General features: G+C 41.8%; 1 long non-coding RNA gene across 2 annotated transcripts; it reads left to right on the forward strand.

Moving 5' to 3' along the window:
* The first annotated feature begins 1,039 nt into the window (after positions 1-1,039).
* Positions 1,040-9,746, forward strand: LOC149917392 (uncharacterized). 2 transcript variants are annotated; one of them, XR_016467424.1, is made up of 3 exons: positions 1,040-1,253; positions 4,426-5,232; positions 9,300-9,746. It is a non-coding gene; the product is annotated as an uncharacterized LOC149917392 (long non-coding RNA). The 2 variants fall into 2 exon arrangements; XR_016467425.1 differs by lacking the exon at positions 1,040-1,253 and adding an exon at positions 3,978-4,112.
* The last annotated feature ends 283 nt before the right edge of the window (positions 9,747-10,029 follow it).

Below are 10,029 nucleotides of genomic sequence, written 5' to 3' on the forward strand. Positions count from 1 at the left end.
TGCTGGCATCAGGAGACTTCGCCCCCATCCTGAGTGACTGCCGACTGAGATGCCAATATGTTCTGGTTTGTAATGGATGATTGATTTGCAAGGCTGTTTTGCTCTGATTCTCCCTTGCTTAAAGAAGCATTGGGCCATGCTTTTTATACCAAGCCTGTCTGGAGCCCTGTGTCCAATAAATCCAGTCATATCCCACTTCTAACTGCTGTTTTGTTCATGATTGGTATTTTATTTTTTTGTCTACTTTTTTTTTCCCCCAGAAAGCTTTGAATAACATGAAGCTTTAATAGCAGTAAGATTACACAAGGAAAATACCATCAGTCACCTCAATATCATTGGATATAGAAGGACTGCTCAATATCATTGGATATAGAAGGACTGCTCATGCTGAAGGAGGTGAACATGGACAGGGCACCACGATTTGTCCACTGTGCCAACCATTCTCCTCTCTTCTCACGCCTTGTCTCCAGGCATCTGACACCCAAACCTCATGAGGTTCTGTGAGTCCTGCTTTCAGGCATGCACTGTGGGCAACGCAGTGGGTGAGATGCCTCAGAGCTCAGGTCCTGCTGGGCTTTAAAGGTGGGCAGCCGCACTCCATGTGTGCTCAAGTATCCATTGCCACATCCAGAAAATTGTTTCCCTGTGTGTAACCCCTCACCCTGAGAACGTTCCCTGCTGAAATATCAGCACACAACTGGGGGAGAAGCCTTCAAGTAACCAGAAAGCCAGAGCCTGGGCTGTAGTGATGGCTGCATTAAGACCATATGTGAGACTTAGAGCTGCAACTTTCCATTCCCATTCCCTTGTCCTTTCACTGAGGATTGAAGTGTAGCTTGGTTGAACAATAGGAAAATCAGTAATTTAATCCTTTCCAGTTCCCGGGAGTTTTCTTAATGCCTGCTACAAATTAATTATGCAACTTTTACAAATATCAGGGACCGAGCTGTTAATATCTCATGCAGAGGAGACTGTGCTAAAACATAACCCACCAGCACACATGGTATTCAGCCTTAAAGACTAATATGCTGCTCTGGGGAAAGAAAGGACTCTCAGGGTAAACAGGCATCAGATTCTCAATATTTTAGACAGAAAACAGGCTCTTGCTTGAACAACACTCATGAGCAATGGGCTTTTAGGTGCCAAGGCTATGAATGTTGGATTGCTATTTTGTTTTTCTTACAGGGCCGTGGAAGGAAATCCTTTGGGAAGCAATAGAATGCAGTGACCTACTGTGTCCTTCATACACTAAGGTGAGTTTGAGCTTTACCACTGCTTTCAAGGCAAATGGGATCTGATTTGATCTTTTTTTTTTTTTTTTTTTTTTCCACCTTAACTCTGAGATCATCTTCTCACTCAGCTTTTTGAGGAACGAGCCTTTTGTGTCAGGTTCATGTTTGGAAAGATATACCCAGTTTCAAGTATCTGGATGCACTGAAAAGCTCCTCCAAGAGGATTTCAGATGGATTCTCAATAAAATCCTCTACAAGACTCCTTTTGTGTAGAAGAAATAACGCTTTTCATCCAGGACGAGGGAATCCTGCAGATGAACAGCTTACCCCTAGAGGTCACTGCGATCCAGGGATTTTAGTGGGTATCCACAACACGGAGCAGAGTTTGGGCCCGGATGGTGCAGAAAAAGAGTTTGTCTTCACACTGGCTTGGATGCTTGGGAAGTCTGCTGGCATTTCATGGCCCTCATGGACAGCCTTTCCCTCCTCTCTTTTTCCTCTTTCCATTGCTCTCTCTTGCTTGGAGTTTTGAAGCTTACCAATAAGAATCCTGGAGTTCACAGGAACAGGTTGCCCAAGGAGGCTGTGGATGCCCCATCCCTGCAGGCATTCAAGGCCAGGCTGGATGTGGCTCTGGGCAGCCTGGTCTGCTGGTTGGCAACCCTGCACATAGCAGGGGGTTGGAACTGGATGAGCATTGTGCTCCTTTTCAACCCAGGCCATTCTATGATTCTATAAGAACCAGCTGGTAAGCCAGCAGATCTCTTCCTTCCCCCTCCCCCCAGTTATTATTATTATTATTATTATTATTACAACAGTTTCCTTTTCACTTGGAAAAAAAAAAAAAAAGACTAATTTTTTTTACAATTATTATAAATTCAGGACAGAATTCACCTTCAGAAAGCAAAGACAACTTCGAGGTTTCTTCAGAACAAATTCTTCATAGGAGTGAATTTTACTGTCAATTTGGGCTGTGTTTGATTTCTCTCTCTGTCATGATTTACCACTATCTCTCTATTTTTCAGCATACGATTTGAGATTTCTTTTTTGAGTTAACTCTTCCACTCCAGTGCAGATCTCTGGTAGCTGTCAGAGGTATATGATGGAAGCAAGCTGGTTCAGAAGCATCGTGGTGCTTGGTGAACTACTGTCTAGCATTTTGATTTTGAAGGGGAGGAGAGTGGGTGGGTACCGAAATGCCCTAATTGCAGAAAGTCTTTTTCAGGATTTTCCAAAAGTCTGCTATAAATGTTGAAACACCTGTGAAATGTGATCTTCTTTGTCTCGAATCTAGGAAAACAGATATATTTCAAAACAGGAAAAAAAAAAGAAAAAAAAAGCTAAAAAAAAAATACTCATTTTTGACTCCCACTTTTCACAATATTTTGATCATATTCTGCCCAGTGCCCACTGAATTTTCTCTAAGCAAGTTCTACTGTAACACAAGTGCATGTAGTCAGAGTGAGTGAAAGAAGAGTTGGACGAAACTTCCTCCATAAAAAAAAACCTTAAAACTTGGAAAAAGATCCATGGCTTGAAATAAGTGGAGCTGGAGAGTCCACAGTTCCTTCTGTATGACTGAATAGTGCAGAATTCCACCTTTGCATCGTATGGCAAAATATGCAAATTTCTATGAATAATGGATTTAATCCTATTAGAAAAGAGATTAAAAGTAGTTAAACATGTCAACCTTGATTCTGTTCTATGACTCGTTAGCAGAGACAGAAGTATATGCTTATCCAGTTGATGAACTGTTGTGGCATCAGCAGCCACGGCCCTCCCTTGGGAACCTGCCATATTTGCAAAACCTGGCTGTTGTGCTTTTCCTTATCTCAAATGACTTTCAATATAGCATCAGCTATCTCATGCTATACACACGGCCACATGTTTTGGGCTGGCCCAGCACTTGGAGGAGAAAACACAAGTGCAGAAAGGATGTGGTGCACATTTTGTGCATTGCTTTGCAACTGCTTCTTGCTAAGTCCTTTAGCAAATACAAACTCTCTTAACTTCCAAATTGCACAAGATTCATCACAGCTACACCTGTAAGCATTTTGTATATGGTGTGAGAATCACCAATTAGTAACAGAAGTTTAAAGATCCTGTTAGGACAGCATAAAAATTATCAAAATTACAGGCATTGAATTCCTAAAATATCTACTATTTTGACCAAATAGTTGAAATGTCACAGTGGTGTGAAATAGGGCATACTGTGAAGCACAGTACATTTGTATGGAAAAACAGAAGAAATGCCACTGCCATCGTTCACAAAATAAAGATACAAATACAGAAATGAACCATTTCTAGGTTCCCTCAATGAGTTGCATATGTTAGTGGAGGGTAGGAAACATGCATAACACTTAAAGGAGTGCGAGGACTCAGCTGAGGGATAAAAAGATATGGTAATATACAGCTCTGATCAACTTCTGTTTCTTGCAGGAAAAGGAATGGGGAAAAAATGTTATTTTTTCAGGTCAAGTGAGGCAAATTGAAAGTAGGGCCTCCTCCGAAGAAGGATTTTCAGGCAGCTCGAGCACAGAGCATTGAGGTGCTCACATGGCTGCAGTGAAAGGACTCACTCTGAAAAGGCTGCAGCTGGTCTGGAATCCTTCTGAACTGCCTTCAGCTGCTTAAGTGGTTGGCATTTATGGCCCTCCGAAAGACCACTGTTATACTGCAGAAATACCAAGTTACTAAAAAGCTACTGAAAGGCCACTCAACTTCAGCTCTTCCTTGCCTCTTGCTTTCAATCAGCACGGAATGCTTCACTTTTTGGGAGCTGGGTTTTCCCTGCGTGACAGAAATGCTTTTTCCACATCGTGGATTTATCTGTTGTCTTCACTGCTTTGCAACCGGTTTTGCTCTCAGCTCTCAAAGGAGGTGAGGACCATAACCATTTTTAAAGATGCCATGGCACAGGTCCTCCCGCAGCCCACCTTGCCTCTGGCTAAGAGGTGTATAACTCAGGAGAACTCTGTGTCCTACTTTCTGGATTTTTCCACTGCTATTTAGTGAGAGAACAGTGTGTTTTATCATTTAGCCATGACATATGATGGAGTGAGGAGATCCAGAGAGATTTCTCAAGGCTGCCAAATTTTATGCAGTTCTGAGAAGGATATTTCTTACCAGTGAGAAGCCCTCCCATTTCTTGCTCCCTTCTCACCACCAAAAATGTATCTGTTCCTCTCTCTAGGTCAGCCTACTTCCTGGCAGGATCACCATACTCCAGAAGAAATAGGATGTTAAAGGGGAGAAAAAGCACCAAACAGGACAATTTCATCAGTCCTCAATGAGCTCCCCACCAAAAAGGCCAGCAGCACCAGCTTCTCTGCTGTTTTGCCCCAAACTGTGCTTCCTCATGGATCTATGGGATTTCTGCTGCAAGCAAGACCCTACTTATACTACACTACACTGCCATCAGCCCAGGGGTCTGTTTAAAAGGGTTTTGTTTTTGCTTTTTTTTTCCTAATGCAGGGCAGGGAGGAGGAAGAAGAATCCTCATTAAGGATAGAGAGCTGTACTTAAATAACAACAGGTTGGAGCTTCAGGAGTCATCTGATGCTGCAGGGAAGGGGGCTCACCAGGTGCCAGGGTAGGCTCCCTAAATGTCCCTAGATGTCATATCTTCTCTTACCACTGGGCAGGAGGGCAGAAAATTACTGAGTGGAAATGCCTGCGTTTCATGCTGGAGGTATAATCCAGGCAAGAATTGTTTTCTCCCCTATACGTCTACTGTGCTAGACTTAAATTCACCTCGTCAAAGAGTGAGCACCTGCCACTTCTTGAGAAAACGTCATCTCTCTGATGGTCCCTGGGGACCAGGGGAAACAAACAGCGTGGCAGCTTGCTGGGGCACTTGCTGTTAGCAGGATAAAAATGCAGCAAAGGAGGCCTATTGAAGTCCCACAACAATAGAAGCCAACTGCTGCAGTGAGAAAGCAGCCATTTGCTGTGCCAGCTGTAGCAGAGGGAAGGAACAAGGGAGCAAGTGTGGATGAAGGTGAGTGGCCTTCAGCTGTGCTACATCCTAATGCAACTCACCTTTCTGCCATATTTCAATAGCAAAAAATGGGGGAAAGGGCAGGAAAAGGTAAAAAATTGAATGTTAACCTTCTTTTGTGTGTACCTCTTGAAATCCATACTGATGTCACTTCTGCTTGCTCAAGATTTGAAATGTCCTAGGGAAGAGCTCAGAAGCTGGTGCCAAATGCGTCCTGTCCCGTATGTTCATTCTGTTTTTGTGTGCTATCACACAGTGCCTTTTCTTTCTCTTCTTGGGCATAGATATTATTTTCCTGCTACTGGTAAAGTCAGATGTGGCCCCTTCTTGTTCCAGTTCTGGGGGAAAACCTGGCCCTAAAACAGCATTTGCTGAGGAACACACCAGCTGAGTCATGAGCTTTTATTTTCTGAGTGTTCTGTGCAGTCAAAGAGAGAGGCCTTATTTTGCCTCTAAATTTTACTGTGGTGGACTTCCTGTTCTTCAAGGGAAAATTTCAGCTTCTTGGACCAAGGCTGACATTTTCTAGGTCACAGCTCTGACTGGATGATAGATTGGCTTCTCTCCAAAAAGTCCTTGCCTCTGCTGTGGACTTTTGTGTATGAAGCTGAATATTCATTCTGTCTCTCTAAATGGAATTTTCAGACTGACAAAAAAATTCCCTTCAATTTCATTTCAGTGCTTTAGTACTTAACAGGTTGTGCAGGATGCATCTCTGTTGGACAGTGACAGGATCATGTACCACTGAGTGCACTTTTCTCCCAGCTCTTGCCAAACTGATGTGCAAATTCTGCTTTAGTGACTAAACTGTGAAATCTCTATGCTCGGGCTTTTTCCCCAGAGCTTTTCTTCATTAGGTTTCAAGCCTCAATCAAGATTTGCTTAACTAGATCTATTCTTAAAGTGGAGTAGTGACAGGAACACGGGACTGCCACTCCTGAGCTGGTCAGATTGTGTGAGGGATGGAGCACTGATAGAGAGCTTCATGTATCTTAAGACAGCACAAAATCCTCCTGAGACACAATGAAAAAGTAGTGTGGGAGATATCTAGCAGTCATGAAAATAATACATCCTTGAAAGGGAAAATGAAAGATTTGAGGGGTTGGTCCTTACAACGGGTATTACTAGGTAAGGATCTCAGAGGACTATAAAGAGTTTGCTCATAACTGGCCGGTCACCATTACTTCAATGAGAGAAGATTAAAATATATATATATAGTTCTGGAAACTATGCTATATGTCAGAAAAATTAGATGGGAACAATTGAGAAAACTGCATTTCTTCTGGTCTGCTTAGGTGACCAGCACTGAAAAGCCCTGAAATATGCAGATAATAAAACTACTGCAGATCACTGATGGGTGAAGGTCTTCTTCTAAATACTTTGGAGAAATTGTCACGTCAAGGATCTAGGGATTTAGATTGAGAGCTCTATTATCTGTTACATCATCCCTTCCATAAATCCATGGGGCAAACTAAATGAGAGAGTAGAAATACAGGTGAGGAGGTGGTTTATGTAAGACATAGCTAGAGAAAAATAAAATAAAAACTTCCAGACATATGGGGAGAAAATCTGATGTCTTCTTCTCCGCTTTGATGGACAGTGCATATAGTTGGAAAAATGAAGCAAAACAAAGCAAAACCAAACCAAATAGATGCCATAGTCCTAACCCCTACATCAGCCATTCTGTAAAGATCAGTGCTAGATAACTGCATTGAGATTGTGAAGCCCTGTGGTCCACTCTTCATAAGGCATAAGATGGGCTATAAAGCTGTGTGAGGGCATTGCATCAAGCATTATCCAGTTAGCTTGGAGATAGCAGCCAGAAAATCAAGCATTCTAGCTGATAGGCTGAGCCTGTTCCTTTGTTGCACTGTATATAGTGGTACAGGGAAAACTGAGTAAACATCAAGATGATCTTACTGGTTATTTACTTATTCATACTTAGATTTCATATATGAGTTTCTTTTCAGGTATATTTACAGGAACAGCAAATTTGAAATGAATGTGAAGAGGAAAAATAAAACTTAAAAAATGCAATTATTTATAAGCATCCCTTTTTCTGAGAGCTACTCTGGGTAAGGAGGCATGTTGTGTTGCAGTGACAACAAGTTGAACCTGCTCAAAGTGACATATCAGATAGCTGTTCAAAATTGCTTATGAACCATATTCTGGTGGGAATAAAATGGTAGCCAAATTCCTTCAGCATTTGCACATTTTAAAAAATGTGATATATTGGCCGAAAAGAGGGGGAAAAACTGTACAGCTTTGTTTCCTAACTCTTTGAAAAGAATAACAGTAACAACAACAAAATAGTTGCTTGGGGACAGGCTATAGGCAGAACACATCAATAAATTAGGAACCATGACTTGCTCAGCTTTATTCACTACTCTACCGCGTAAGAAAACAGCAGGTGAATATACTTGATTCTTCCACCAGTTTACTTCTTCAACAGATTCATGCACATAGTGAAACCTTTCTTTTGCTAGGGGAATAGATGGAGACAGGAAGAGGAAATCTCTTGTTGATACATCAGCTTTTTCTATCTGATTTGTTCCCGGTACATGGGAACAACATAGCAGATTGCATGTTGTGTTTAATAGAGAACATACACATGCATTTAAATCACTTACAGCTTCCTTTTTTATGATGCAATTGTGAATTATGTTCCTCTTGCATTTGTAATTAGAGGGCAGAACAGATGCGAAAGCTTAGTTTAAAGTGATGTGTCCATTAAAATAACCTAGACTGCTGAGTAATTGTTCACTGTAACGGGGGAATGTGCCCATTGTTTTTATTCCAGTGAAGTGTATGGAAAGGACATGAGCCTTCAGCAAATGTTATTCAGACTGTGGAAGTTCCTGAACCAGGGGTGTACTAGAGCAGTTTTTTGTTGGTTTTGGAGGAAAAAAAGTGATGCTGGCAGCACCGTATCTTATTCTGGACTAAAGCATCAGACCGACAATTTAGATTTATAATAAGTTCAATGGTTTTCCCACAAGAAAGGTTTTATTTTCCCAAGCAGGACTTCTACTGGCTACGGCACTTAGCCTACAAAATATTTTAAATTGTTAGCTATTAGGCTTTTCATTTTGAACTGAGACTAAACGAGGAGCCGGATTTTGATCAAAGACAGCTGCCCCGTAATCTGTAGTTATGCTTGATCGAGATAGGCTCTGACAGCCAACATAACAATAGACAGACCATTCTTTAACATATTAACCCTTGTGACCTAATTAGCCATCCAAAAAATGCAAATAAGATCCTCAGCAGCCTTTTTAACCATTCGCTTTTCAACGACGTTTGATTTTTTTTTTTTTTTTTTCCTTTTGCAGTGCCGGTGCACTTGTGTTAAAATTTTAAAGATGTTTAGCCTTCCTGCAGAACAGATGCGCACATTAAGCGCTTGCTCGGCTCTAATTGAAAACCTCTGTCTTTAGCCACCAGCGCTCACAGCAACATTCGCAAGCTCAAGGTTGAAGATCTTGGCTAAACAGAATGCTAACCATCCCGACTACATCATTTACACATTTGCTGATGATCACTAAAACCAGCTGAAATTGTCAACAGGGAATAGGGGGTGGGGGCAAAGGAACAGAGGAAAGGCTGAACACAAGGAGCTCTGTCTTTCTTTGAGTCATTCCAAAAAAAAAAAAAGCTTAAAAGGGATAATTCACATAATGCAATAGTAAACACAATAATGAGAATAAATCCCTACCAGCACGTTGTTGTTTTTAACTGGCGGTAGGCTATTTGTGCATGCTGGTGGTACTACTGTAGCCTCAGCATGCCTCTTCTTCATTTTTCCCCTCTGAAAGTGAAGTTGAAACACCCACTGAAAGTAAACCCTGGGGTTCCAGTCAAGGAAGTTCAGATCAATGTTTGTGCTGGAAGGTATGAATTCAGTTTGCAGTAAATCCCAGTGTTTGTGTAGTTAATTTTTGTCCCTAATTTTTTTATGGAAATGTGCTCATATGCAAAGGCTGTAACAGCCCTTCCAGTTCTGTTATATGGTGACACCGAGTGAAAATCAGTGTAGTGGATGCCTTTTCCTTTTTCCTTCTTATCAGTTCCCCATTCAGTGCCTCCCGCTGACACTTCTGCTCTGAGTGCACCCCCAAGATGAACAGAAGGCCTTTTGCCCCAGCATGCCTGCGATTTCTTCATCTCATGAGCTCAGATACCTCGTGTCCCTGTTTCTCTGACCTTTATAATGGAGTCACACCACAGTGAAGAGCTGTGGGATAAGAGCCTGATGTTCGCTCAGCATGCGTTGGTTGAAAGTGCTCTGTCACTGGAGTAAACACGAAGAACTCTGCAGTCTAAATTGTTGATGCGTCTGTTTTCAGACTCACAGAGGCATGCATCTCTTCAAATTTCTTCTGTATGGAAAAAGCTTACATATTGCAAGCGCAGAGCATCACAACTCTCCACTGGTGTTCGCTGTAGACAACAGCAGAGGAAAGTCCTGTAAGAAGTACAGAACAAATGAAAGCATGACCAGCAGCAGCTTGTGTGTGCGGCCCTCACGCGTATGTATGTCCAGAGATGCTTATCGCTTTTTTTTTTTTTTTTTTGAGAGATAAAGCATTCACCTTTGTACGTTTTTTTCAAGAAGGGAGGTGTCGCTTGGTGTTTTTTTTTTTTCCTGGCTAAAGATTTATTTTTCTTTTGCTTTTTATGAACCAGAGGCTGAAAACGCTGATAAAACAGCATGATTTGAAAGGACTCCGAGATCTCATCTCTGGCAAGAAAATCACCGGAGTGTCTTCAGCTGAAGACATCTGTGATTTCTACCAC

The sequence above is a fragment of the Phasianus colchicus genome, chromosome 6, assembly GCF_987193195.1.
Source record: "Phasianus colchicus chromosome 6, bPhaCol1.hap1.1, whole genome shotgun sequence".
Classification (NCBI taxonomy): domain Eukaryota; kingdom Metazoa; phylum Chordata; class Aves; order Galliformes; family Phasianidae; genus Phasianus; species Phasianus colchicus.